The following is a 27,464-nucleotide window of genomic DNA, read 5'->3' as shown; positions in this document are numbered from 1 at the left end:
TCGTAAACAAAAGCGGGACTGTCGCTCGGGCAAGTGTGCGAAGCTAAGGGATCTACATCGGAATGATAAAAGAAGACCATAAAGTCATGGGCTGAATGGGTAGAACTATTTGGGATAATTTGTTGTCTCGTTAGCAATGCTACAACGTCGAAAAGGATTTTGGGGTTTTTCTTTTGTGCCGCAATCACCTTCGAAAAATAGGCTGATTTTGCGGCGGCAAGGACTGCTTTATACTTTAACAAGTTGTCACACCAGGTCTTGAGAAAAAGAGCATTTTCGACGATCGTAAAGGGAAAAAAAACTTGATTCTGTTCTGAGATTTTATAGTCGGCCTGTTTTCTCCACAGTATGCATCTCAATATATTCTCTAAACTGTAATTCAATACAGAAACAAATCAATTACATAAGCTCATTGCAGAAATTAATTGCAGAAACCCAAAATAGAAAAAGAAACATTTTTTTTTTCAAGTTTCTGAGTTTGGCCAAAACGGGGCCCCCACAAAAGCCACCGCCTGCCGCTGGTGGTTTACAGGTCGTATTTTTCCCGACTGAAGTACACGCTAGCTTTACTCGGTGGGAACCAAACCGTGGCCACCGTGCGTCAACAGGTTCATATGGTTATGCACTGACAAAGCACGCCGTTAACCTTTCGAACCTTTATTCTAATAGTCTATTAAATTCGAACGGGGGCGGGGTATCAGGGCCGGGGGGGTTATAACACCAGAACCCCAGATGCACTCGACTCTGTGCCCCCGACATGCGTTTAAACGGCCGTGCTTTAGATCTCTCACGAGTCGAATATGAGTCACTTTCATAGTAACCCCCCTCCCCGTCGCCCCTTTTGGTTTTTACAAGCTGTGTTTGGCTTTACTGCTTTTTCATGTTCAAATTGCACGTCCCCGTCAGTAGACTTGTGACATTTGAAATATGACGCCGGCTCGTATTTACTGAGCTAGACAATACACGAAAGCCACATGAAAATCAAAATACGTCGGATGCGGTTAAGAGCCGTGCCCTCATTTATTGAATTCCGCACAGATGTTTTGCATGAAGACATTTTCGGGGGGTAATGAGGAGCGTGTTTGGACGTAAGATGAACCTGGGCGCCTTCTTTTTTGTTGTCGGGGTGATTCAGGAGCGTCGGCGGGCCGGGCATAGAAGAGGCTTGAACGTGTGCAGCTGCCGCTTTAAGTTTTCCCATCAAAGAGTCGAGTGATGAATTGATGGTCATTTGTGGTCATGCTCGCCTTTGTGGCTCCCTTTTTGAGGCTCAAACGTTCTTTTGATTGAGTCAATGGAGAACTTCCAAATGCAACACTGCATACCTGTCGACCTGTACGTACAAATTACGTTTTTTATGCATTTTAAGACGTGTACGACGTACAAGAGAATCCGTACGGAAAAACGCAAATTTGTCAATAATGGGTACCATCCGGTATACACCTATGTATACTATCACGAAACGGCAAATCAATCAAGTCAAACGAGTTCGCCGTGGTAGCCTCTATATCAGTATCGTTTTTTTTTCGTTGCAAACGAAGCGAGCGGTTTGATGCTACTGTGCGCATGCGTCTAACACCTCGGATTTCATGTGGTAGTTATGTAGTGAAAGGAAGTCCGTCTCTTTTTAGAAAAGTAAGCTTTGATGCATTATATTACGAATCTGTCACGGTTGCCATGGCGCCCAACTGGTCCCAGCCGTGTGGCGACAGGTTCTGTCACGGTTGCCACGGCGCCCAATTGGCCCCGCACATGGACACCAACTGAACTGCGTTGACAGATTGCTCCTTGGGGGTACTTAAACGCGGTCCTTTGAGCCGTTAGTGGTCAGAGCGTCTGCAAAAACTCCTGTTAAACTCTGTGTGAAATGCCTAGTTCTGTGAATTTGCCAGTGTTTGATCCTGTTTTATTTTTGGCCTGATCTGTTTGATTTTGACAACTCTTTTGTTCAGATTTCAATCCACTTCCCCGACCATCGATCCCCGGATCGAGTGTGCGCGCATTCCTCCTCTCCCTAATAAACTGTGAGTACGTTATGCGATTGGGTTTGCCATTCCTGTTTCCTGTCCTGGTTCGTGACAGAATCATTATTGTTGTATAAAGAAGTTAAGAAAAAAAGGAAGTATAAAAGGGGAAAATGAAAAAAGTCAGGTTTGTGGTTATCCCATAATTTAGTGCAGAAAATGAATGAATAATTTGAATAAGAAAATGTATTATTCTACTTAATTATATTTGCATGTATGTCTTCCTTCTACAGTAAACGTCCAAGCTTCTTCATTTTTTAACTTTTTTTATAATAAACCTCATTTATGTCGAGCAACTCAGTATCTCACAACAACAAAATGTTAAAGAGCAATATATAAGATGTAACGAAACACATGTACAATATAACATGTTAAACTACATAAATAAACATGTTTAAAAAAATGGTGTAAGATTATTTTATTTTGTAAGGGAAAATACAACATTTTTTAAGGACATGGAGCCGTGGAGGTTAACAGGTATGACACTGTGAAAATAAAACAACATGTTTCCATCACAAACAATGCAAAATCAGAGGGAAATCATGCCGATACCGGGCCTTCTCTTTTCGAGTTGGGGGCCTTTTTTTTTCAGCTCAAACCGATTATTGTAAGAGAAAAACTTTATTGAATCCGTGCGGCTATGATCACAATAATTTATTGAGGATGTAAACACAAAACGAACATAACATTTAAAATGTATTCATTTAATGTTTTTCAAAGTCCAATTCATCGTCAGATACACCATATATGTCAGAACCAGAACAGATACAGGACCCAATCGCATGATGTTCTTACACAAGCCTTTTATTTTACGGGAAATAGGGAATCATGCACGTTAGGAAGTCGGTCTGGCGTGGAAGGACAGTAAGCCAGAGACCGACGAGACCGATTCCAATAGCCCGAGTTGATATCGGACAGATGGAGTCGATACCGGACAGGAAGGGACAGACAGGAATGAAAACAAATCAGGATATCGATGATTAATGGGAGAAACTAGAGAAAATAATAAACAGGAAGAAAATAGACGGAAACAAAACTGGAACCCGAAATAAAACAGGACAACAATAAACGGGAACTATACCGGACTGAAGAAATCAACAGGAAATCAGGTTCGTTTGACGGGCTGACAATGAAGCAAAAGAGCGCTAAGCTTTATATAAACAGAAAGTCAATCTCTCAACGAGCTGCAGCTGGCACCACACAGGCGGGGCCAATTGGGAACCATGGCAACTGTGACACACACGGCAACCATGACAATATATATTACAAGATGACTTCCTGTTCTATTTCCAATATTCGTCTCTTGCACCGTAACAAAAATAGTAAGATAATGAGATTAAAGGAAATGCCTTTTCAAATATTATCCACATCACTGGTTAGAATACGGCTCTCACTGCCGCAACCCGGGTTCGATTTCCATTGCATTCAATCTTTTGCGATTGTAGTCAGCGATATTTTTCAACTGATTAATCATTGCACAAATACGGTAATCCACTAAAAAAAGAAATACTACAAAAATAACTCAATAAATAGGGATGTTTATTATCAACTTTCTAAAGATGATACCGAAACTCAACTCTTGGGGAATCAATTACACTAAGTAAGTATTTGGAATCCTAATCGTAAACTGGCTGCTAAAAGGCCAGTCACTGGTAATCATCCACCGTCCTGTGTACCGATACCTAAAAATTAGGTTAGTTTCGGCACTGATACTGAAACGTTGTGTCGGTATTTACACTTGAACTTAAACAAACTTAAACATGTTTTAAAGTACAGACGTACAATGCGGAACCGCCAAATCTACTAAAATACAAGTAAAAAACAATGAAAAATGATAGATGAGGACGATACCGGGGAGTGATATCAGACTGATATTGAGCCTTTTTTTGAAGTATTGCATTCAAGAAATCAGAAAAAAAGTAGAAAGTTGAAATTAATTGCAAATGAAGATGGATGGTTGATATCACTTCCTAGAATGATACCGATAATCATTCCTTGAGAAGTGCATGATACCAATCTAAATAATTATTCATGTGATTTGTAATTTTTGGAATTCTTTATGGTAAAGTCAATCAAAATCAGTGATCTGCCACCATCGTGGGAACCGATCCTTTGATTTAGGCTTCTTGATACTGAAACTAAGCGTCCATACTTGAACATTCCTAAATTCAACCAAAATCTTGAAATTGAAAGAAACTATGAAGACTAGGGGTGTAACAAAATTCGGATGGAAATTGAAAAATGGTTTTTAAATTCAAAGTTTTTATCAGACCAGTTGAATAGTTTGACTATAAACTACTGTATATCGTTTTATCCATACATCTATTATCTGCACCGCTTATCCTCAGTAGGGTCGCGGGGGTGCTGGAGCCCATCCCAGCTATCTTCGGGCAGTGGGACACCCTGAACCGGTTGCAGGGCACACAGGGACAATTAACCGGCCAATTAACCTGAGATGCATGTTTTTGGAATGTGGGAGGAAACCGGAGTGCCCGGAGGAAACACACAAAAGCACGGGGAGAACATGCAAACTCCACACAGGAGGTTCGATTTCATGCTGCCTATTTCCTTAGATGTTCATATGATTTCATCATATCCTGAACATTATCGAATCCCAACTTAATCCTTTTTGAATCAGTGCTCTTTACGATCAAACCGTCCTTAAGGCCTTTTGCAGGGAACCTATTAAAATCGGTTTAGAATAATTGTTTTTGTGAATGGGGTTGCACAAGTCTTCATACCCCCATAGAAGTGGGACCGTTCTGTAAAAGCTTTCTCGAACATCGTAATTTCCTTTACGGTCAGTCTTGTTTCAGACATTATGAATATGTCTTTCGCAAGGTCATATGCCAAATACATGCTGCTCGCTGCCAATTTGTGTGCTAATCAACTAGCTCATTTGCAAACCGCCATTACATGCATGCGAGTAATATGAATAGACTTTTCTTTCAATATCAGTCAAGCATACTTACGCGGAAGCATTGATCATTGATTCCTGTGTCATGTAGATTTTTTTAGGATAATCATGTGATAGATTTAACTTGCTTGGGTCAGGTATAATTTAGGATAATCTCTTCTAACATGTTTGTTTTCAGTTAAACTAACAGTATTGTTTGCTCAAATTGTGGATATGGAAAAAAACAAAACAAAACAAAAAAAACATAATACTGAGAGCTTCCCACAGATTTTTGGATACAATATCTACGTAGAATCACTAATCCCGGTGAACAGGGTTGGGTAGGGTTACTTTAACTGGATTACTTTCAATTACTTTTGGATTACTCCAATACCAAATATGCTCATAAAAGACAAAAGAAACTAAATATGAATAAAATTACTACATTTTGTGCAGGCTTGGGGAGTAACGGAATACATGGAACGGCAAAAATGATGTTGGCAAGCTGTTTGGATTTCTTTTCATTTTGTTTCTGTTGCATTTTATGTTAGTTTTGCCGGAGATCAAAGAGATCAAAGCCAATAGAGAAAGCTTACCACGTGTTGTGAGTCATAATTTTATTCATATTTAGTTTCTTTTGTCTTTTATTAGCATATTTGGTATTAGAGTAATCCAAAAGTAATTGAAAGTATTCAATTTAAAGTAACCCTATTCAACCATGCCGGTGAATATGATTACCGTGTGTCTGGCTTTAGGAGACCATAGAAATGACTTGTTTTCAGAAATAAAATGTTAGTTTCTGGTGAAAATGACAACAATTTTGCCTATTTTGCACTACCGCATATTGCACTAATGGGATCCCAAAACTGTATGTAAACACCCTACATGCCGGCACTCTCTTGTGTAAATATTGTGTAAATTATAACCTTTATCTTTTTTGTTTTCTTTTATCCTCACTGTAAAATGTGAAACTGGAGTGCCACGTCCAATTTCGTTGTCACAATATGTTCAACCCATTTTGTAACAATGATAGTAAAGGTATATTCTATTCTATTCTATTCTATTCTACATGGCTAGTTTCCAACACAGTAGAAAACAGTGCTAATAATGCTAGTTTTCGGCATGAAAAAAGAAGCTAATTTTTGATGGAAGGAGCTAATGTTTTAATGATAGTTTTCAATAAGGTAGAATAAAAATAAGAACTTCCTTTTCGGTACTCAAAACGAGGTTGGTTTCTAGCCAGAAACATTACAACATCAGTTTCCTGTGTTAAAAAAATCCAGGATCATCAGACATAAGAAAATAAAAGTAGTGTTTGGTGTAAAAAAGGAGCTAGTTTTTGCCATAGAGATCAACGCTACTTTTCGGTGTCAAATAAAATCATTAACCTTGTGTCTGGCACAGACGACAACTCTAATTTTCGAAAGCAGAAGCTCATTTTTGACGTAGCAGAAGAAAACGCTCGATTTAAGTGTAGGGGAAAAACACAAGTTGTTTTTTTGGTATGGAAGACGGCGTTTCAGGTGAAAAAGAAGCCAATTTTCAGGCTATAACAAAATACGTTGCTAGTTTCTGGCATAGTACAAGACAATGTGACTTTTTGATGTCAAATAAGATCATGCTAGTTTTCATCATAAAATAAGGAGCTAATTTTTGACATAGAAGAAGACTACACTAGTTTTATTGTCGTAGAAAAACATGAACCTCGTGTTTGGTGTAGATGGCGATGCTAGTTTTTAGCGTTAAAGACGACAATACCAGTGTAAAACTATTTTTAAGAAAATTTGACATCAACGCTTATTTTTAGTGTAAAAGAAGAAGATATTTTTCGGCACAAAAGAGGACAAAGCTAGTTTTGGTGTAGAATAAGTTCCATTTCAGCCTATAGGAAAACAACGCTAGTGTTGGTTAAAAATATGAAGCTTACTTATAGCATAGAAGAAGAAGATGCTAGTTTTTTTGTAGAATAAGGCGGAATTAGTCTTAGAGTCACAGAAAGACAACTTATGTGAGACTACTTTAGTTCTTGGCATTGAAGACGACGCTAGTTTTTGTCACGGTTGCCATGGCGGCTCATTAACAGATTGGCTTTCCCTCTTTTTAAACTGCGCTCTCTCTTACTTTGTCAGTCCGTCAACAAACCTCTGCCCCGCAAGACGTGGGTTCTGACTCGGTCCTGTTTTCCTGTTGGTATTTCCAGTCCGGTATTGTTCCCGTTTATTTTGGTCCTATTTAATATCGATTTCCAGTTTCGTTCCTGTCTATTTTTGTCCTGTTTATTATTCTCTCCAGATTTCGTTCCCGTCTTGTTTGTCCTGTTTATTTTCGAATTCCTGTTTCATTATCAATCCTGTCTGTCTGTCCTGTCCGGTATCGACCCCATCTGTCCGATATCAACTCGGGCTGTTGGGATCGATCTCGTCGGTTTCTGGCTTCCTGTCTTTCCACGACAGACCGCTGCTTTACGTGCATGACTCCCCATTTCCCGTAAAATAAAAGGCTTGTGTGAGAACGTCACACGTTTGGGTTCTGATCCTGTTCTGGTTTTTGACTGTTTTCAAGCATAAAATTCGTTTTTGGTGCAGAAAAAATGGCATTAGGTCATAGCACAACATAGAAGAATATATAAAATGTATCCATTTTATTCTAAAACTCCTTATGCCAGGAAGAGATTTTTATGATGCAGATTTCAAGTTACTGTTTTTTACAATAAACCGTCTGCCTTGTTTTCACTAACACTTACTCGTACTATACAACTGTTAAGTTTGTATTTGCAGACCAAAGTTTTTCCTTTTTTGATGTGGCGGTCAGCGTGCAAAGTTAGTAAAGCCCCTCTCTTGTGGGTTTTCGCTCCTGGTGTGCTGTGCTCCAAGCGTCCCCCCTCTTTCCCCCTTCCCCAAAATGTGCGCTCCAAAGTGTCATGTCTGGCGGCGCCCATGCGGGCTCCACCACGCAGCCTGCCGCCACACAGACCGGGACACAAGCCCTAACCAACCAATTAAAATCCGATTAGGAAACATCTTAGTTAGCGAGGGGGGACCTTTCGCCGGGCCGGGGTCAGCCACCTAATAAGATCCATGGCCTATAGAGAAGCTGCAGACCTTCACAAATGCTCCTGGCGACCGAGCGTGGCCCCGGAGACCTCTCCTGGCCCGCTTCGCGCTTTAATTGCTCACTGTATTTAAAAAGAAGAAGGTGGGATTCCAGTTAATTAGTCGGAGGGCCGGACATTATACGACGCCGGGTTTGTTAGCCGGGATTTGGGCGCCGATCAGCTTTTGTGCGGGCCAAATGAGAAGTGAGTAGCGCGCCGGCGATACACAGTGAGCTTGTGTGGACTGGCGACAGTCTCCATTCATGGGAAAAACCTTAAAGGAGCACCGCGTTATCACAGGACCTCATTATCTCATGTCTGCGAGCATCCTTTGGCCGGGAACCCTAATGAAAAGTGGCACAAACCTACTTTGCAAGACTTTTTTCCCTTTTTTTCTGCGTCACACCCTTTGCGTGATCGGAGGTGTTGCTCGACCTATGCGTGATAGGCCCGTGGATCAACTTTGTCGGGTCATTTACCCGCTAGGCTCATTACGAACGCCCCACCCATCCGGTTTGCGTCATGAAATGGAAAGAAATGCCGTTTGGTATCAATTTTGTCCGTTGGGAATAGTTAAGGGGTGCAAATTCTTAAAGATGGTGTCAAAACATCAAAAAATTGTACTTCTACTCCTCTCTTGGCGGAAATCATCATTGCAGCTCCTTAGGTGGCGTGTGCAAGTATGTGAAATTCTTAGATGCTCTCAAATAAACTCTTCGTTGTTTAACTTTTTGGGGGTTTGGGTTGGCATTGAAAACAGTCCTTTTCCTTACTTTCACCATTTTCATACTGGAATAAAAGAAAACTGCGAGCATGCGTATAAAATCAATCCCCCAATAACCCCACCACAACCATCCACCTGCCTCCTTCCCTCCAGCGTAATTTGCTATGTGGCTGGTACACCGATAATAAAAGTAAGATAAAAGCAAATAAGCTCCGTGGGAAAAAAAGGCTATTTGAACTCAGTTAGGCACTGTTAACACATACTTAATAGAGAAAATCTTTAATTTTAAACTTTATAAGGACATCTCAAACTACGCACCCCACCTTTGGTAATCGATGAATCAGTAGATTATTTTTTGGATTAATCAATGAATTGGATTTAATTAGAAACACATTTTTAATTCCCTCCTCTTTATAGCAACATCGAAGATTTGGACGGATACAAAAATAGTGCACAAAATTACATAATATTATTTAATATAAAACGAGAATTAGAAATGTGACGTGCCACTCCAGGATAAACACGTATTACTACTTTAAACGGGCAGTGTGTATTATTTGTCCCTAGATGGTGCTGTGTTGTGTAGTGTAACCAGAAATCAGTGCTAAATACCACAAGGAAGAATACAAACTACGGAGGCATAAAGGGACCAAACTGCATTATTTTTCTTCTATTTTTTGTGTGCAGCTTTTAAAGGGTTTTTTAGTACATGTAGTAGCAAGATGGCCACAAACATTTTCAGCTTCCTTGAAGTGAGGCTTATGTATTGTTAAATGAATGAATTTCTTTTTTAATAATGAAGGACGTGTTTACCACCAGGAGGCACTGAATAATACACACTGTCCCTTTAAAGAGAAAGGCAACGTAGAAATACTTACAATTTGGTGCTTGGAGACTGGCTTGAGTTGTAAGTGCATCATAAAAATTGTGCAATGACATTTAGCAGCAACATTGAGAATTTGTTTAAATAAAAATATATGAACATAAATTTCTACAATAAGGAAGATAGACAATATGCACATTTTACACAACAAAAGTTTTTCAAAATCCCCTAAAAATTCAAATGTAATTTAATTAGCTATTTATCGAGTTATTTTTCCCAAATGTATTTATTTCTATTCGTCCCTATGTTGTTAACTATTCCAATGTTCTAAATATTACATAACCATCCTAATATTCTTTTAAAATCGTATTTTAATATTTGTTAAATGTTCAACCTGGAGTGCCACGTCAACTCTCGTTGCAAACAATGTACACTACGTTGTAATCTAAATCAATTTTCAATATCGGAAAAAAAAAGGTTACAAACACAATAAATGAGCATTTGTTTAGAAACGACATTTTATCTTTTTAAAATACTATTCCTTATATTTATATATTTATTAAACGTTCTTTTTAATTATTTCATGTTTATATAAATCATAATTTAACTTTAAACCGGAAGTGACGACACGTGACACCTGCAACTAATGGTCGGAATGGCAAAAATAGCACCGTGGTGAGTCACACTTTGTTAATAAATTAACAATTATATCTTCATATTTTTTGCTATTTTATGTTCATAAAAGACCCTTCAATTGTTAGGAGTCCTCATGGCTTTCTTTGTCGTCGTTCACGTGACATTATTTGACTAAGACTTAAAACATATTTTTGGGGTGTATTGAGGTGACCTTTAAAATGGCCGTTTGATGCGTAGATATATGCCTGAGTCTGAGTAATTTCCTCCTTTTTTGCCATGTTGTGTCTAATATGCTTCAATTTTTGTCTTATTCTGTTTTATTTTATCATTTATATTTTTCAAATGTCCTGTTTATGTTTTTTGCGCGTACTTTTAGTTCAGCGCACCCGTTTCTGATTGACGTGCGATGAGTTCAAGGACATCCTGTACAAAAAGAGTAATTATGTTTTTTTCACGGTAGAGTACTTAAATGTCAAAACTGATGACATATTTGTACTAGAATACTTAGATTTTATATGAAGAATCCTGCAATTTATGAATATAATTTGTTTGATTCGAATTGTAATAAAATCAGAGGTACCTGGTACTTGGGGATTGCATCATGATATTTCAATCTTATTGCTCCCCTTGTTGATGATTCTAACTTCCCTCCTTACTAACATAACGCGACACCTATTTACTGACATCAAGACTGACTAGAATAAAAACACAGAAAATGTGTGTAAACAAGCCAAATAAAGTCAGGTCATGTTTGTTTGTCACGGTCTTAATCACAAGGAGTCTCAAAGGGCTGCACAGTCCACAGATTATTGAAAACCACAGACTATTATGACACCATTCCCTGATCTAAACCCTACACGAGGGCAAGGAAAAACTTATCAACCTCAACATGAGGAAAATAAAGAAACACTGAGAAGGGACCGGACATGAGGTAATCCAAACAACACATTCAACTCTTTCAGCATCTTTCTTAGTTCTTTCCTCACTTGCAGTAAATTCAGTATTGCTTCCTATACGTAGTTGTGTATTTAGACGAAAATGTTCCTGTCCAAAAATTGTTATATGGCGTATACAAAAAATACAAAAAACGTATAAACTACGCGAAGAACGTATACGTTGACAGGTATATTGTCTAAGACAAAGTGAACCTTGTGATGAGCTTAGAGACATCCTGTAAATAAGAGTGGTTGTGTTATTATTAATAATTTCTTTATACTAAAGTATTTGAGCGCAATAATATATTTCAAAATTTCTGCCTGAATACCGACGTTTGAACATTATATGATAACACTTGAAGTTTAAAAAGATGATTTTGTTTTGTCGTTTTAAAATTAGAAGTACCTGTGGATTGCAGAGTGATATTCGTCTAAAGTGCACCATCTTGGCAACAGTGATGTGGACTAGCAAGGTACAACACACATATGTATGTATGTATATACTGTACTGTATATACTATATATATATATATATATATATATATATATATATATTTATGTGTTTGTATATCGTTTGACTACACTCAATCTTGGGAAATACATTGTTTGTGTCGTTTTACTTGGGCACAGCACAGAAAACGGCATCAATCGTTAATTAAAAGGAAACAAAAAGTATTTGCAGACAAACAGCTGTACAATACAATAAAACAATGCTTAATGATGTGCACAAAGGGAGTAGATTGAAGCCAAAGCTTTTAAGTGCCTACCCGTGTTCCATATTTTTCCTTGAAAGTAAGATGTATCCAAAATCAAAACAAGAAAACAACTTTACCTCTCAAAGGAAAATTTGAAAACAAAGACAATACATCTCCCATCTCATCTCATCTAAATAAAAAACATTTCGGGTGGTATAAAGGATTTTCAATGTTCGAGAATCTTGGTCCTTGAATGATTATCTGCTCTCTAGAGCAACCATGTCAAAAATATAGCCCTTAGGATGATTTATTCCGGCCCGCCGTACATTTCTGGGCATGTAAAAAAAAATCAAGTCTCTAGGTCATTTCTATCAAAATTATGATTATTTATTTAAATAAATGCAAACCAAAAGCTCTAACCGGCCACCAGAGGGCAGTGTTGAGTTTGTACAGCGTGATGAGTTGGTTCAGGTGTAAAACAGCATTCTCGCAACTGTTAAAGTAATCTAGTTTACACTGCCAATGCCAAACATGAACATTTTCTTAATGCGTTGTGCTTAGAAAGTAACCTTTTTCATCTGTTCTCATAATATATTGGGTAGGTTACTCATAAAGGCTGAATGATGAAGCATAATACTGAAAAACAAAGCTAAAAATGTGGGATTGGTATCCTTTTTTACCGATGCAGCCCGCCCGAGAACAGAAAGTCTGGTTCCGGCCCCAAAGCCATACTGAGTTTGACATCCTTGCTGTAGAGAAACAACTGTTGAATATTTGTTGGTAGTTAGTGTATATTTGCTTTATATACTAATAACAGGGATTAATGTTTTACTATATTTTCGAACTAAACTTTGTATGTTTGCTCATACACAGAGTTGTGCACACTCTTATTAGCTTCCTTCTGTAATTGAATAAGCGATTTCATCATGCTTTTATTCGTATTTCCCCAAATCTCTTTACAATACCTTTGATATGGCAAAATTAATTAAATGTAGATTATATGAAATATTTTTGCTTGTTCTGGCTGTTGTGCAGTTTGCTCTTGTGCTAGGCTTGTGCAAATGTTTTAAGGTGAAAGTGGCTAAAACAGGACCATGTTACATGGGTCCAATTATCGTGGGGTGGATGCAGTGGGGTTCATAAAGCATCTATATACCTGGAGGTGAGTGTCTCAAAGACGGACTGTATAGAGCCAAAGATCGCAGGAAGAGATTTACACCTGCCTCTCTGCTGCCAGAGTAGAAGCCTATAGGCTACTGAGATGGCCCAGTGGAGCCAGCTTGTCTGGGGCCTCTGCTCAGACCCCCCCCCTCTCTCCCCCTATTACCCTCTGCACCACCTCCTCCCAATCCTATTCTCCCTTCCTCTTTACTCCCTCCTCCCTCTCTCTGCTGTGGATTAAACAACATCATAAAAAATGACCATCAACGCACACACTGTAAACAGATTACTCTGCTCGGCGCCTGGCGCACAAACTGAGGCGCTCAGGGCAAAAAAGAAAAAAGCGTGCAGCAGATAAACGTGCACGAGCCCCCACCCTTATCCCTCTTCTCTTCTTACCACCAACCCAACGTGCACACGCACACTTCCAGGGACACTTCCCGGTCATGTCACTTGTCTTTTTACGAGCGTCGATAGTCTTCCAGACTTTTTTCTTCTATTTTATTTCTCATTTGACCTTCTTCATGTCACTTTTAGTGCTTTTAATCGTGTATTTGTTTAACGATGCTGACCACAGACTTGATTAGTGTCTTTTTTTGTCTGGAAATAAGCAGCGTGTAAGTAGACCATGCTATTGAGAGTGTACCAAGAGTCTTCCTTGTTGCAATATATAAAATTCACGTTTTTCAACTGATCCCACTACCATCTCATCTGATTTTTAATCGTCTGCAAAGCACACCGGGAGAGATCTCCCCTAGCTGTGCCATCATCTGCGACCACTTGTTGCTAGGCAGATTTTGTGAAGCCCCCTTCTGTTATGGCAACATCCCAATTATAAAAATTATAGATTTTTTGCTGTGTTGAGTTGAAATGTTAGAAGTAAATCCAACATTTTCGGGGGAGTACAAGTTTATTTAATAATTTTTTACAAACAAAGCAATAGTTAATGGTTTGTAAAAAATATAAACAGAATAAGTAATAAATACACTAGTGAATCAATATGCTGTGTGAAAAGAAGAGGAAGGCATTTATTTTTTCCCTGAATAGTTTTTATTGAATTTTTATTAACAGAAATGCGTGTATAATCATACATTTCAACAGTGAGTCTTGGACAAAAATCCCTGTAAAAAAACACAAAGTCAAACAAAAATCAAACACACCTCACATTCTGTATTACAGAAAATATAATTAACCTCTTTTCGTATTAATTTACATTAATGTATACATTAAAAAAATAACTGATAAAAACAGCTCCTTTTCATTTTGCCATTGGATTAGTTTTATATATATATATATATATATATATATATATACAGTAATCCCTCGGTTATCGCGGTTAATGGGGACCAAAACCACCCGCGAAAAGTGAAAATCCGCTAAGTAGCTACGCCCCTTCAAAAATGCTTAAAAAAATAAATATATATATATATATATTTTTTAATTATTTTATTTTATTATTATTATTTTTTAGACCCGCGAAGCTCTGAACCCGCAAACGTGGAACCGGGAAGTAGCGAGGTTGCACTATATATATATATATATATATATATATATCTCATCTCATCTCATCAGCTGCACCGCTTATCCTCAGTAGGGTCGCGGGGATGCTGGAGCCCATCCCAGAAATTTAATCCTACAAATAATGTCAGTTTTACTACCATTCTTTGATATATAAATACAATCTTATACTTGCAGAATATCATATATAAAGTAAAAAAATAATAATTCCGTGCACTTATTCTTTTTGCAATTCAATGAGTGGTCTGCATAAAAATTAATATGTAACCATAAATGTCATCCATTTTTAGATCAATTTTCTGTGTTGCACTGGTCATAGATTACAAATAGATAGGTATATTACAATCTGCTATAAGAAACAGAAGATAAAACATGGAAAAACACTCCATCCAGTTTACTAAAACATAGCTCCCTATGTTTATTATGAAATAATGTGTTGTTAGTTTCACAAACTTAAAATTTGCCCTGCATTAATTGTAAAAACACTCGCACAAGTATGTCAAGGGTGTGTCTTGCATCTGGTAGTGGAGCTGTTAAAAAAAAGAAAATCTGCGTCTTGCTGCAAATCCCTCTCCGTTATGATTTGTGCAAAATAAAGTCTTCACATGGCGCTTGTTTGAACGCTGGGCCTGCAAATCATCAGGCTGTCAGCGTTGCAGATGCACTGCGAATCCTGGGATTTTACAGCGCTCACTCGAGAACGACTCCAACTTTCGCTAATCATTCACCGTTCAAATTTTATTTCGTACAATCAGATCGGCTAGCATCGGGACGCCCGATCGGTCGAGTTATCGCGCGAGATTCTTGATCGGCGTTAATTCCGTCTCGTAATCTGACACAAGGCAGTCTCGAGTTGCTTCAAACAGCAACACTAGCATGATTGATTATTTGCTGAGCAATCACAAACAGTTAATGGAGGAGCTTTTAGCTTAAACACCAATATTTTGACGTCTCCCGCTGTAAATTATCTCCAGATTTCTTTGATTTTATGATTTTCTTGTAAAAATAAAAAAATAAGCTCGTATTGATTTTACAGTTCTACACGCATCCTGTTGTCATAAATATTTTTGGAGAAGCGGAATTGTCTTTAGGACAGAACGGGGAGAGTCATTTAGGATTTTACAAGGAAAGCTCTCTCCTAAATCGAGCCGCGAGGGGAAAGGCAAAGAACGGTGATTTCCAAAAAGGGCTCGGCCCACTGAGTGACAAAAGGCAGCCTACTCTCGCTTTTCTTTGGCCGCCTCGATCGGCTTGGGGAAAGAAAAAGAAAAACTTCACAACAACAAAGCGATGAGAGGAAGCGAGCGGATGGGATTTGTTTTATATTTGCGCAAATCATTGGTGATTTAAATTTGGCCGTGGAGAAACATTGATGGGAAGTGAGTTCTGCCGGTCAGAGGTCGGATAGTTTTCCGCCGGGAGCTCCAAATTCTCAGGCTGTGGGCACAAACTTGCTGCTCTTGGTCACATAATTCATAAAAATAAAGCACCGACGCTGTCATGTGAGAAAAACCCAAATTAGTTTTTGTTTGTTTATGATATAAATCCTCCCACAGTGGCTTATTATAGAGTTATTTCAAGAGTCATCATCTTTTCGATCTTCAACTTCAACCTTCAACTTTATTGTCAAATAAGTTATATGCACAACATACAGCACAGATGAATTAACTTCCTCCCTTTGTGCAAACATGGAATAGACGATACAAATAACAGCAAGGTATGAAAAAAAATAGTATGCATATAAAAATATACACGGTTAAGAATAAAAATGTGCAATATATAACTAACTAAATATTCAGTATTATCAAGATCATTAAATATATCATAAAAAAACAATTTTATGGGGAATAATGTTTTAGCCTCTCACAAAAACATGACAGCGATGATTTACAAATTCATGCTGTTAGTTTTTTTTTTTTTTTTTTACAAATCTCTGATTTGACGTTTAATGATTAAAAAAAAAATAGATCGTTCGTCACCAATCAATTACAAAAGGAAAGAAATATCTGTACAATTAAACAAACTCTACACATACTTTTGTTTATGGAATATTTTTGTGTGAAGAACTAATTCACCGATTACAGATAAAATCACTTTTTCTGCTTGATTCTAACAATCTTTGTCACGCACCAAAGATTTTTGTTTTTAAAGGGATTGTCAATAATTAATCTGATCATAATATAAACATAAAAATGTGTTATATACTTCACGTACTTCTGTATTTTTCAAATAATTTAGACAATAGTACAATTGAATATTTATGACATTTATGTCTAATGTTAAATAACCTTTACTTATAAAGCATTTTCACATCAGCGATGCGTTTACACAATTGTACAAGTACCTATATAAATAGATGATAGATAGATAGATAGATACTTTATTCATCCCCGTAGGGAAATCCACATTTCCAGCAGTATCCTTGTGTTAAAAAAATAAAATAAAAGATATACAATACAAAAATACCCAATATAACGTGTTGATATAGAGTATTTAAATAGTGCTACGGAAAAAATACTCGTCTTATTCACAACAACTTAAACTCACGCCAGATGCATACTTGATAAGTCTTTTTTAAAAATCTGTTTATTCTCTTTATGAAACTTGTCAACATTTCTAATTTACCCGGAATTTTGTATGATAAAAATAAGTGGAAAAATTGTAGCAATTTTGAACTAGATGTATCTGAATGAAATAATACTAGATTAAGGTCAACCAAGAAACTGCCCTAAATCAATCATTGTGACTTCCCACCATTTATAACGCATCATCAGCACGCTTAACTGCAGTTTTTGTTGTCCGTCAATGATTTTTCTTTCTTCATTTTTTTTGACCGGATAAATAATTCACTGCTCATAGTCCGCCCCGATGGCCCCACATGCACTGATCTCTCAGTTACAAGCATCCTGGGAGTATAAGGCAGTACAAGCGCATCCTTAATAAACAAATACAAGATGGCCAGCGTCTCTGGTTTCACTGCTGAAACATCCTGTCTCCCTGCCGGGGCTGAAGTGGCGTCGTCGGCTGTATTCATTATCGCCCAATTCAGCCTGGACATCACATGCTTTCCACGTGACTTATGAAATGCATATTTAGTGTGATGGAGCACATTAATTAGACATATCCACTTCATGTACACTGGACGGGAAACATGATATAGTCTCGATTCCTTAACCTCGATAGTGTGTGTCCTAAAACAAAGACCGTGATCTCTTATTTTGTCCATCCTGATCGATTTCAGGGTTATTATGAAAAGACATTTAATCCGGTTTGTCTTCACTTAGTGCTTCGGGAGCAGAGCAACCACTTTTCGAGTAACACGTACCGTATTTTCCTGACTATAAGTCAGAGTATAGGTCGCACTAGCCAAAAACTGCATAATAAAGAAGGAAAAAAATTAGTCATGCCAGGAGTCGAGGTCGCATTTTTGGGGGAGAATGTATTTGATAAAATCCAACACGATAAATATACATGTCACCTTGATAGTCAGTTAAGTGTGAAAACAATATATGAAATGATATACCGATAATAAAAAATGCAAAACTCAATGCTCTAATAATCTGTTAATAATTTCACATACAGTATAAGGCGCACCAGAGTACAAGTCGCACCCCCAGCTAAACTATGAAAAAACTGGCACTAATATACCGAAAAATACAGTAATAGCATGAAGTCGCTTTGCGAATGGCGTCGCCATATCATGCATTTACTTCTTGAAGTCAGGGGCGACTTGGAAAATGTTTTAAAAGACAAGGGGTCAGGGAGGGTCTGGACTGATACATAAGTTGGCTGAGAAAAAAACTTGTAAATATCAAATAAAATACTATAGGGGCTTAAATGCAGCTGCAGTTTTCTGAGGTATCTGTATCCCCTTCTTGACCTTGTGTAGCACCATCCCAGTTGCTTGAGCTTGCCAAATAGTGAACTACATTAGTAATGGTGCATTTTTGTGTGTGTGTGTGTTTATTTATTATATAGGTACAAACCTTAATTAGCTTCCTACGCGAATTATCAGAGAAAAAGAGTGATCATTTTACAAATGTTGAGCCCACATTTTCAACCTCTTGTAAAAAAAAATGTATTATTCTGAATAAAGTTTCCACATGTGCAATAAAATCGAGGAATAGAAATTCTGGGTAATATTTACTCCATTTTGTATTACAATTTTGACCAATCAAAAAAGTTCCATCTACTGTGTTAATCCAACATTGACCAGATTTAAAAGGCTAAGATGTAAATAAAAATATATCCTTAAATGTATCCTTGGAGTAACCTGTATATGGTCGACAATTGGACCAACCTGCACCTTAGAATTTTTTGGAGTGAAATAATCCCTACTTGGTTGAAATTTTCCATTAAAAAATCGGTATAAGATTTTGTTTCACTTTTTCACACCTTAAACTAAGCGTTGTAAGTGACGAGCCTTTTTGATTATGTGTCTCAATGATTGAAATAATTTATTGACAACATAAACTATTAACAATGTACCAACATTAAATTTACAATGTATTCATTTAACGTCCTTCAAAATCTAATGCATCAGATACACCAAAGAGTTGTTTCTGTTGTCGTGCTTTTTTTGCGTCAATTTATGTTTTTCAGGACCACTTTCCGTTTTTTCCATTCTCCAACATTCATCTCTGGTACCATTATTAAAAAAGATGTAATAATGAGAAATAAGATCTGACGCATTTTCCAAAGTCATCTATTTCACTGGTAGTCTAGTGGTTAGGATTCGCTGCTTCCACTCCTTTGACTTAGGTTTGATTCCTGTTGCATCCAATGATTTGTGGTTGCGGTCAGTGATACACAGTTACAAGCCTTAATTAACTGATCAAACGTTACACTAATACCGTGGTACTACCGTAAAACCCCTTGTGTTTAAAGCAGCCAAACTTGAGTTATTTTAAGTATTAGAACAAATAAATACGCTATATACCTTTTGACCGAAAAGTGTTTTGTTTTTTATTCCAGCTGTTTTGTGTCACCAAAAACGTTTTTGCTCTAACTAGCTCATTCTTTGCAAAACACAAAAAATGTGCTTGAATTGTCATAATATTTTAGCAGAATCGAATTCCATTTGGCTAAACAGTGTTGAGTATAACTACTAGTATTTGTCAGTTTGACCGAATTTTTGGGGGGACGTTTTATACAAAACAACCCAGAGAGTGGTGTTAAACTCACCGAAGTAGGGGGTCAATGATATTTTTGATAGTATTGGGTTACCTTTGACCTAACCTTTTTAAGCGTGTAAAATGCAACCTATTTCCATCGCTTTTTCCTTATTAATATGTACAAAAATAAACTCTATTGTTCAAGAAAAAAAAACATGGAGCTAGGTCAAATTGACCCGAATTGGTATGAAGTTTGAGACACAGCAGTGCTTTTGCGTGGTGACTGTGTCATGTGTGACCTGTCTTGTCCATTCATCCATCTGCGTACCTCTCGACATCTCCTTGAAACGAAATATTCAAAACCCAGTGAAAACTGAGTGTTTCCCTCTTCTGGTTCCAGCAGATCCCAACGGAGCAACCCGATATCGCGCCAGTGAGATGACCAAGTTCAGGGCCCGTCTCCTCCTCCTTGCCGCCGGACACCGGATCAATGGGATCCCGGTGGGATCGGAGCGCGGCCGCGCCCACACCCTCGCTAACGGACCGTATGATTGGACGTCGTTGACCACCGCCGAGGCTTTCATGCAAATCGACAAAGGTAATTTGAGCCGATTAAGTGCAATTTGATTTGCGTTAAGAGCCCTCCTTCTTCTGTTCCCCTCTCGCTAATCCGAAACGGTTTTGATTAATAGTTGCGGATTCGATGAAGTCATGTGATCGAGAGCACTTCAAAGGAGTCGCGCAGCAGCTGTTTGACGTTGGGGGAGGTAGGGTGGTGGGGGTCACAGATTTCCTTTTTCCACTCACAAGTCAGACATGTAAATTTTTATGACAACTCCCCATGAATTTAATCGATCCCACACTGTCAAATTGAACTCGGGTGGACAAGATGGACACTGGCTGTTATTTAGGTGTCGTGTTGCAATCCTAGGCAACTCGAATGGCTTCCCAATACAGCAGCGTTTGTGATTAATAATCCGGGAAGCTTAATCTTAACTGCCTGGCGGTTGACTGAAACAAATGCCTTTTTGTATTGAATTGTCTTTATTATCTTTGATATCAACATTTTGAAACATTGTATGCAACGAGATTAGACATGGCACTCCGGGGTGAACATGTAACGATTTAAAAGAGAAAAAGACAAAAGACTATCAGGATAAATGGGCAAAAATATTTACAACGATGTGCTTAGAAAACTGGCCCAAGTTATTATAATGTACTGTAATGAAAGAGAATATTGCATTGCAATAATAATGCAAAGAAGAGCAATAACATTGAGCAGCAACAAAAAGACAAAATAAGTCACAAGGTTTACATTTTTACAGTTTTGTGTAATAGTATATAGTTTTACAGTTTCATTTAGCAACAACAAAGATAAAAACAAGTCGAAAGACATGTTTTTGTGTGCTTCTTTAGGATGGTGATGACCCTTTTTGGACTAATCCTAGAAGAATATCCGACTATTTTGAATAGTTGTGTAAAATTAATTTACACAGGAAACCACTGCTCTGTAATATTTACAGATGATCTATGGGCGATAAATTGTAACTGAAAATAAATGTATCAACTGTATTGGATTATCATGAGTAGAAAAATCTTAAAAATAGCACAAACTGTGGTAAATAAATGGATGACTAGATCTCCAATCACTACACTGTAAGTTTGTAATAGATGTAAGGTAAACAATATTTACTTGGCACTTATGGTGTCTATACAAATAGATTTAGATTTGATTTTGTTTTATTTCAATTAAATAGTTATTACACTACCACCGTGTCTTTCATGTATAATACCAATCCAGATATAAAATGACAACTGAATTCAACAGACCATTTAGATTGTTGATATTAATAAATTCCAATGGGTGCATAGCATTGAAATATGACTTCAATACCAATATTGTCTTTATTGTCATTAATATAAAAATGCAAATTAAATTTTCTTAGGAACCCCGGAGTACTATGTCGATCAAATAAATTAAAAAAACTAGGATACAATAGAATCCATATTCATATATGTGTTGTATGTGTACACCAAGTTGCCTTGTAACGTGGCTCACAGCCTTTAAGTTTTAGTCCTGTGTTGGGGGGTGGGGGCTGATGGAATTGACATATTCTGCCTTTATTATGGAAATCTGTGTAATGTAAATATACCTCAGAAAAATACCCCCCAAAATATGAATCAAATTAAGTTTAAAATCCATCAAATCTACATTACAGAACTAGAAAACTGCAAAACGGATATCTGAGAGTGAAAAAAGACTTGGCTGAATTTATTGGGATATAAACCCCTGAAACCACCAACAAATCTAATAACTAAATACTCCTATAAAAAGTGAATTCAGAAAGCTACATTTGCATGGGCATGTGACAACTAAATTATGAATGAACAAAATGTCTGCTTTGCAGTTAACATAAGATATCCTGCCTGCAATACATTCAGGATCAGTTAAAATGTTTTCTTTTAATAATTGAAGAAAATCTGTATTATAAGAATTACAGCCAACAACATGGGACAGTGCGAAACTCTGGAATAAATGTAAGGCATATTTTGAGAAAAAAACCTTAACAATTATGCATCAATTATTTTATAAATATGTATAAAATACTTATGCATAAATATAAACTGAGAACAGATGAAACAAATGGGTAAAATAAGCAAATTTGTGGTTATTTGTGTGGTTATTTCAAGCAAAAACTACTACATATCAATACATACACACACTCTTACTTGTACAGGCACCCGCGCGATACCCAAGTAATAAGGGTGGTTGTGACTATTGTGTGAGCGCCCCGTCGTTACGTGCCGCCCCGAGCGTCTGCATAAACTCCACCTTACCTCTTCAGAGCGGGCCGACGCGGCAGCCTGACTCAGGCAAACAACAATCTGAGGAAATGGGAAACAATCTGAGGCAGGCTCCGACTGGCCGCCATTAAAGAAAGGAAAAAAAAGGAGGGGCGCGGTCTCCTCCCCTTATGCTTTTAGCTTTTAAATGTAGAGATCAATGCGCCGACCAGGCTGTGGCTGGTGTCGAGCGTTATACGCTAGAAAGTGCGTTGCAAAAACATGGAGTAGGGGTCAAAACAAGGAAGTAAGCCCCTTTAAGGTAATCCCAAGTTCTTACACATGCAAAGAAAACAGTACAGGTTTATTGCATAAAATCTAGAAATATTTCATCGGTATGTTTGAATTACTTTTTGAAGAGGTTATGAGTGTATTGAGTAAATTTTGGGTAGTTTTGGGGTAGAATGCTTAGGCGTTGCGTTTCTTGTGAATGCAGTAAGAGTACAGCAAAGGGGAAGTTGCCAGAAAGAGGCTAACTAGCAAAAAACCACACAGAGAGCTGCCAACAGGGGGGCTAACTGGGAATGATCAACGAAAGGTGACTGCAGTCTCAGCGGAAAAACACGAGTTTGGCCGACCAAAAAACACGCAGTGGGCAACCAGCCTGACCCGGAACCAATAACAAAAAATGGCAACGGTTATGGCGACAAACACAAAGACCGCTGGCAAAACCGGCCCTATTTCCAGGCCAGCCGATCAGAAAACAGGCAGGGAGCAGCCAGCCTAACCGGGAGCCAACAACGAAAAAGCGGCTTCGGTGACAAAAGCCGGCTGGGAATAAACAAAGGTACATGGCAAAACCGGTGCTAACGCCAAGCTAGCCGCCCAAACAACACACAGTGGGCTGCCAACGAGAGCCAACCAGGTGCGAACAAAACGGAGAGCACGCCGGACAAAATTATACCAACCGCGACACGGAGTGAAAAACTCAAAAAAGCCACAATCACTTACCTAAAAGGAAGGAAAGACAGGGGAAGCAATGTTCCAATTTCTGGAAGGAGAAATAAGTACTGTGTAGTCACTGTTGACTACAATTGCTGTCTGTTGTGTTAATGAGATTCGCCATTTTGAAAGTGCTATGTTCAATGACGTCGCAGTTATACAGCAAACAAGCCAGATTAGTCAACTTTGAGACAAAATTTCTTTAGTTCTTTGCCTAATAGAAAAAAAAAATTGGTCATGCATTAAAATGTTGTCAATGCTTTGTTCGTGATAAGTGATTATCCTTTGCGTAATAAGGTTTCCATGTTATCTCACGCGCTAGAGCTAGAAACGTTGACCAGTTTCAGCCCGTGGATCATATTCCGAGCTTGATTCGGTCGGCATTTCCACCTTGCCCAACCTTTTAATAGCCCCGCCTCCCCGCAACTCGCTCTGATGTTAGCAGACCCCTCTGGTTTCCCCTCAGGGGCAACAAGCTCACTTTTCGAAGAGAGGCAGCAGCAGGCAGACGAACAAATCGCGCTAACTCTCTGCTGGCGGCGCACTCAAAGATGCCAGGAAAGGGGGTGGTGGCACTCGTTTTTCAGCGGGAGGCCTGGTCCTCGTCCAGGCCGGATCGCAGACACCTCCGCCCCTCCTGGCAGGAATGCACTATGTGGTAGGAGGAGAAGAAGAACAAGCAGACGAAGGAGGGGGAAACCAGCCCAATGGGGAGAAAGGGGAAAGTGAATGAAACAGGGGGAACCAATAGCGAGAGAGCAGGGCAAAACAAACACGGCGTCAGGCGGTTTAAACGCTCTTCCGACGGCAAGGGCCCGCGGTCGTCGGCGGCTCCCCACAATCTCTCCGTTTAAAGAAGGTGATGACAGCCGGCAGATATCTCGCCGCCATCGATGTGACAACAACACAAAAGGTGCTAAAACGAGTGTGAAATCTTGATCTGAAATGAAGCGTATTTGTTGACACAAAACCCTCCCGTGTTTTCCAGCTTTTTAGAGAATTTCAAAATGTACCACTAGTGCGATTGCGCCTTTGGTGCACCCATAACAGGAGACCACTCTAGTGGTAAAATAATTCCTCGATTCGATGTTCAATCTGTGTTTGAGGCGACAAGTGCTTTAAAAAAAAAAAAACAACTATTCAGTCCAATATGTTTGGTAAATACTTTTCAGTTGTACAGTATTTTTCGGAGTATATTTGCAGTTATTTTCTATAGTTTGGGCAACTTAAGCTCTGGTGAGACATATATGCGGAATTATTCACCAGTATGATATTTTTGAGTTTGACTTATCACAGGTATATAATTTCACATGTTTTTTCATTCTAAGCCGCAAGATGGCGCTCTAGGCCTGTGTTGATCATTTCAACCTTTCCGTGTTGTACCGAAAAAAATATCCCCCAGCGGAAAATGCGCACGCGTCACTAAAATGACTTCATGTAATCGGACAATAAACACACATAGCACTTGCACTATGTATAAAAATCACTTTCGAGCTAGTTGAAAATATTTACTTTGGCAAAATGACACCCCCTTTTCTTAACAATTGGGACACGAACGTTCAGAATGCGTCATTGTGATTTATACTCCAGGTGCAACTTCTATATGTTGTTTCCTTTCCAGATATCCATTCTTTGCCAATTTATACTCCGGATCGACTTATAGTCCGGAAAATACAGAATATTTTTTCTTGAATGTTTTAAGTAGTTTGCCCTTCCCCCTGTTTTTTTTTAATTGCTTATTTTTGTACAAAGTGCCCTTGTGCATAACATGCCCGCCTAATTTTTCATTAAAAATCCGTATTAATTCTTATCAGCTCAATATAAGAATTGCAAGTGGCAAACGTTGTTGAATATGTGCGGCTATGATTAAAAGCAGTCATTGAAAATGTGAACTATGACCACAGTACCAACATAACATTTACAATGTATTTATTTAACGCCCCTAAAATTCAAATGATCAGATACACCAAAGAGTTGTTTCCTCTCGTCGTGCTTTTTTTGAGTTTATATCTTTGAAGGGCAACTTCCTGTTTTCTCCATTCTCTAACATTTGTCTCTGGTACCTTGACTAAAATAGTGTGATAATGAGATGCAATCAAATGCCTTTTCATATGTATACAATGAGCACCCAAACTTCAGGTAAAAAAAATAACTGCGCTATACACAAATAAATATGGGATACTGAATAATTATAATTGGGAAACTTTAACATTGATTCAAACATATAAAACGAATTGGTTGTAATTCAAATAAGTTATGTTTGTAATTTAGCTATTTTATTAGTTATTAAAAAACAGACTCTCTAAAAAGCCTATCAAAATATTTTATATCTATATTTTAGTTCAATTCGGTCAAATGACAAAAGGTTCGCATTCAATTAAGATAATTTGGAGCAAATTAAAGCCTATACTAAAATTGACAATAAAGGTCATAAACCACCGTGTGAATTCATGCTGTTGTGTGCAAATATTTGTATTTTCAAGTTGCATTTTACATTTCATATATAATGTTTTAAAGGAGCATTTAAACAATTATAGTTACTCAACAGGGTTTCATATTTTCCTTTTACTATTCATCACTGACCAATAAAAACTGGAATAAACATGCTTAAATTTGCGTTTTGCTTCAAGAAAATGTACAAGATTGCACTTCTAGATTTCAAATGTTCTTCATTTGTGATATTTTATACACAATTACTATTTTTTGAATTTGAATAGTAGTCCACTTTTTTGATAGCATTCACCACATATTTAGTTTCAACACTACTATATTATTCAACGCCTTTCAGTAAGATGGCATATAACTACATTTATTTTTAGCAATATTAACAAAGTATTCTTCGATTCCAGTCTACACAATATTTCTCATCTTTTCACAAAGAAAGTTGCAAAGAATTCAAAATTATTCCAGGTTTTCCTAAAGAGGGCTCACTGCATTATCCTGGCTTAAGCAGTTGGTATGACACAATTTTATTTTCCCTTCTTTAGAAATGAATAAATAAAACCCCACAACTAAATTAACAGTAGAGTTTCATACACACACACTTGCACACACTGCAGACTTACACCATACTTTTGAGGTAACAGGACCACACAGTATTGAATAAACTGCAATTATCGAGGAAGTGGAGTATTCCCTTTGACTTTCCAATGGCTGAAATATTTCCTTTTTTCAAAAAATAATGCATTTTTATTTATTTTCACGCCCTCTCTTCTCCATCTTAATGTGGAATTCCAACACGCCAGGCACTCTCTTACGGTTGTATGTCAATGCAAATAACGTCATCTGTCAGCTGCAGATTGGGGTTCCGGGGTTCACCCGCAGTTCAGCCATGAGCATTCCGCACAATCTTTACATTTTTATTCACCCTTACATGCCTACTGTTGCGCTTCTTTTTCTTGATCTTTGCCTTTTAGTTCTCTTCTTTTCCAAGCCTTTTTCTTCACCCCTGATACCTTTGACAAGTATTTTATGCCTTGGAGTGATGCAGCGGACATAGTTTCACACAGTGAAATCGCAAGGTAGGATTTTGCGTAAAAATATTTGTTGAAGCAGGGATTCCAAAAACTTTTTTTTAATCAATACATTTCAAATATCAACTGCCTTTAGGGAAGAACCGGATTTAACCAAGCAATAATGATTTCCTGTCAAATACGCTATTTAAGAAATAAGATTGTAATTCAATTTTGATCATTAAAAATTGTGTTGTTCCAGCTGAAAGACTTGAATATGATGTATTGTATTCTATAAGATTTGTTTTGCACTTATTTTCTTTGCACTATTGTTACAATGCACTATTTTTTTCATTGCATTATAATTAAGGCCAGTTTTTCCAAGAACTATGTTGCAATTATTCTTCTTTTGCCTATTCAATCTGATAGTGTTTATTACATGTTTTACCCTGATTCCCATTTCTAATCCTGTTACATTCAATGGTTCACAACGTTGATATCAATGATACACAAAGGTTTTTTCGATAAAAATTATGTTAGCATCGATGCTAATCAGCCTTAGTCCACCCATAACCTTTTTTACTAGGTCCGCACTATCATAGCGTT

The 27,464-nt window shown here is 37.8% G+C and overlaps 1 protein-coding gene and 1 long non-coding RNA gene across 7 annotated transcripts in view; one reads left to right on the top strand and one right to left on the bottom strand.

Moving 5' to 3' along the window:
- LOC148350073 (uncharacterized) overlaps window positions 1-27,464 on the top strand; it is a 407,697-nt gene that overhangs the window by 17,167 nt on the left and 363,066 nt on the right. For 2 of the 6 annotated variants that reach the window (XM_088319757.1, XM_088319760.1), the window contains exons 1-3: window positions 10,203-10,236; window positions 11,533-11,605; window positions 20,021-20,218. The gene's annotated coding sequence lies outside the window, so the exon portion shown is untranslated. Of the gene's footprint in view, window positions 1-10,202; window positions 10,237-11,105; window positions 11,129-11,532; window positions 11,606-20,020; window positions 20,219-24,184; window positions 24,320-27,464 lie in introns of those variants that run through there. The other 4 variants (XM_088319758.1, XM_088319759.1, XR_015847080.1 and 1 more) reach the window with 4 other exon arrangements.
- LOC148350074 (uncharacterized) lies at window positions 997-9,656 on the bottom strand. The gene is made up of 2 exons (XR_015847082.1): window positions 9,617-9,656; window positions 997-1,333 (listed from the first exon to the last, which is right to left on the bottom strand). It is a non-coding gene; the product is annotated as an uncharacterized LOC148350074 (long non-coding RNA).

Source organism: Urocampus carinirostris, chromosome 16, assembly GCF_059441175.1.
Source record: "Urocampus carinirostris isolate Australia breed hairy pipefish chromosome 16, RoL_Ucar_1.0, whole genome shotgun sequence".
Taxonomy (NCBI): domain Eukaryota; kingdom Metazoa; phylum Chordata; class Actinopteri; order Syngnathiformes; family Syngnathidae; genus Urocampus; species Urocampus carinirostris.
Note: the sequence above shows the minus strand (reverse complement) of the source record. Positions and strands in the feature narration are given on the sequence as shown.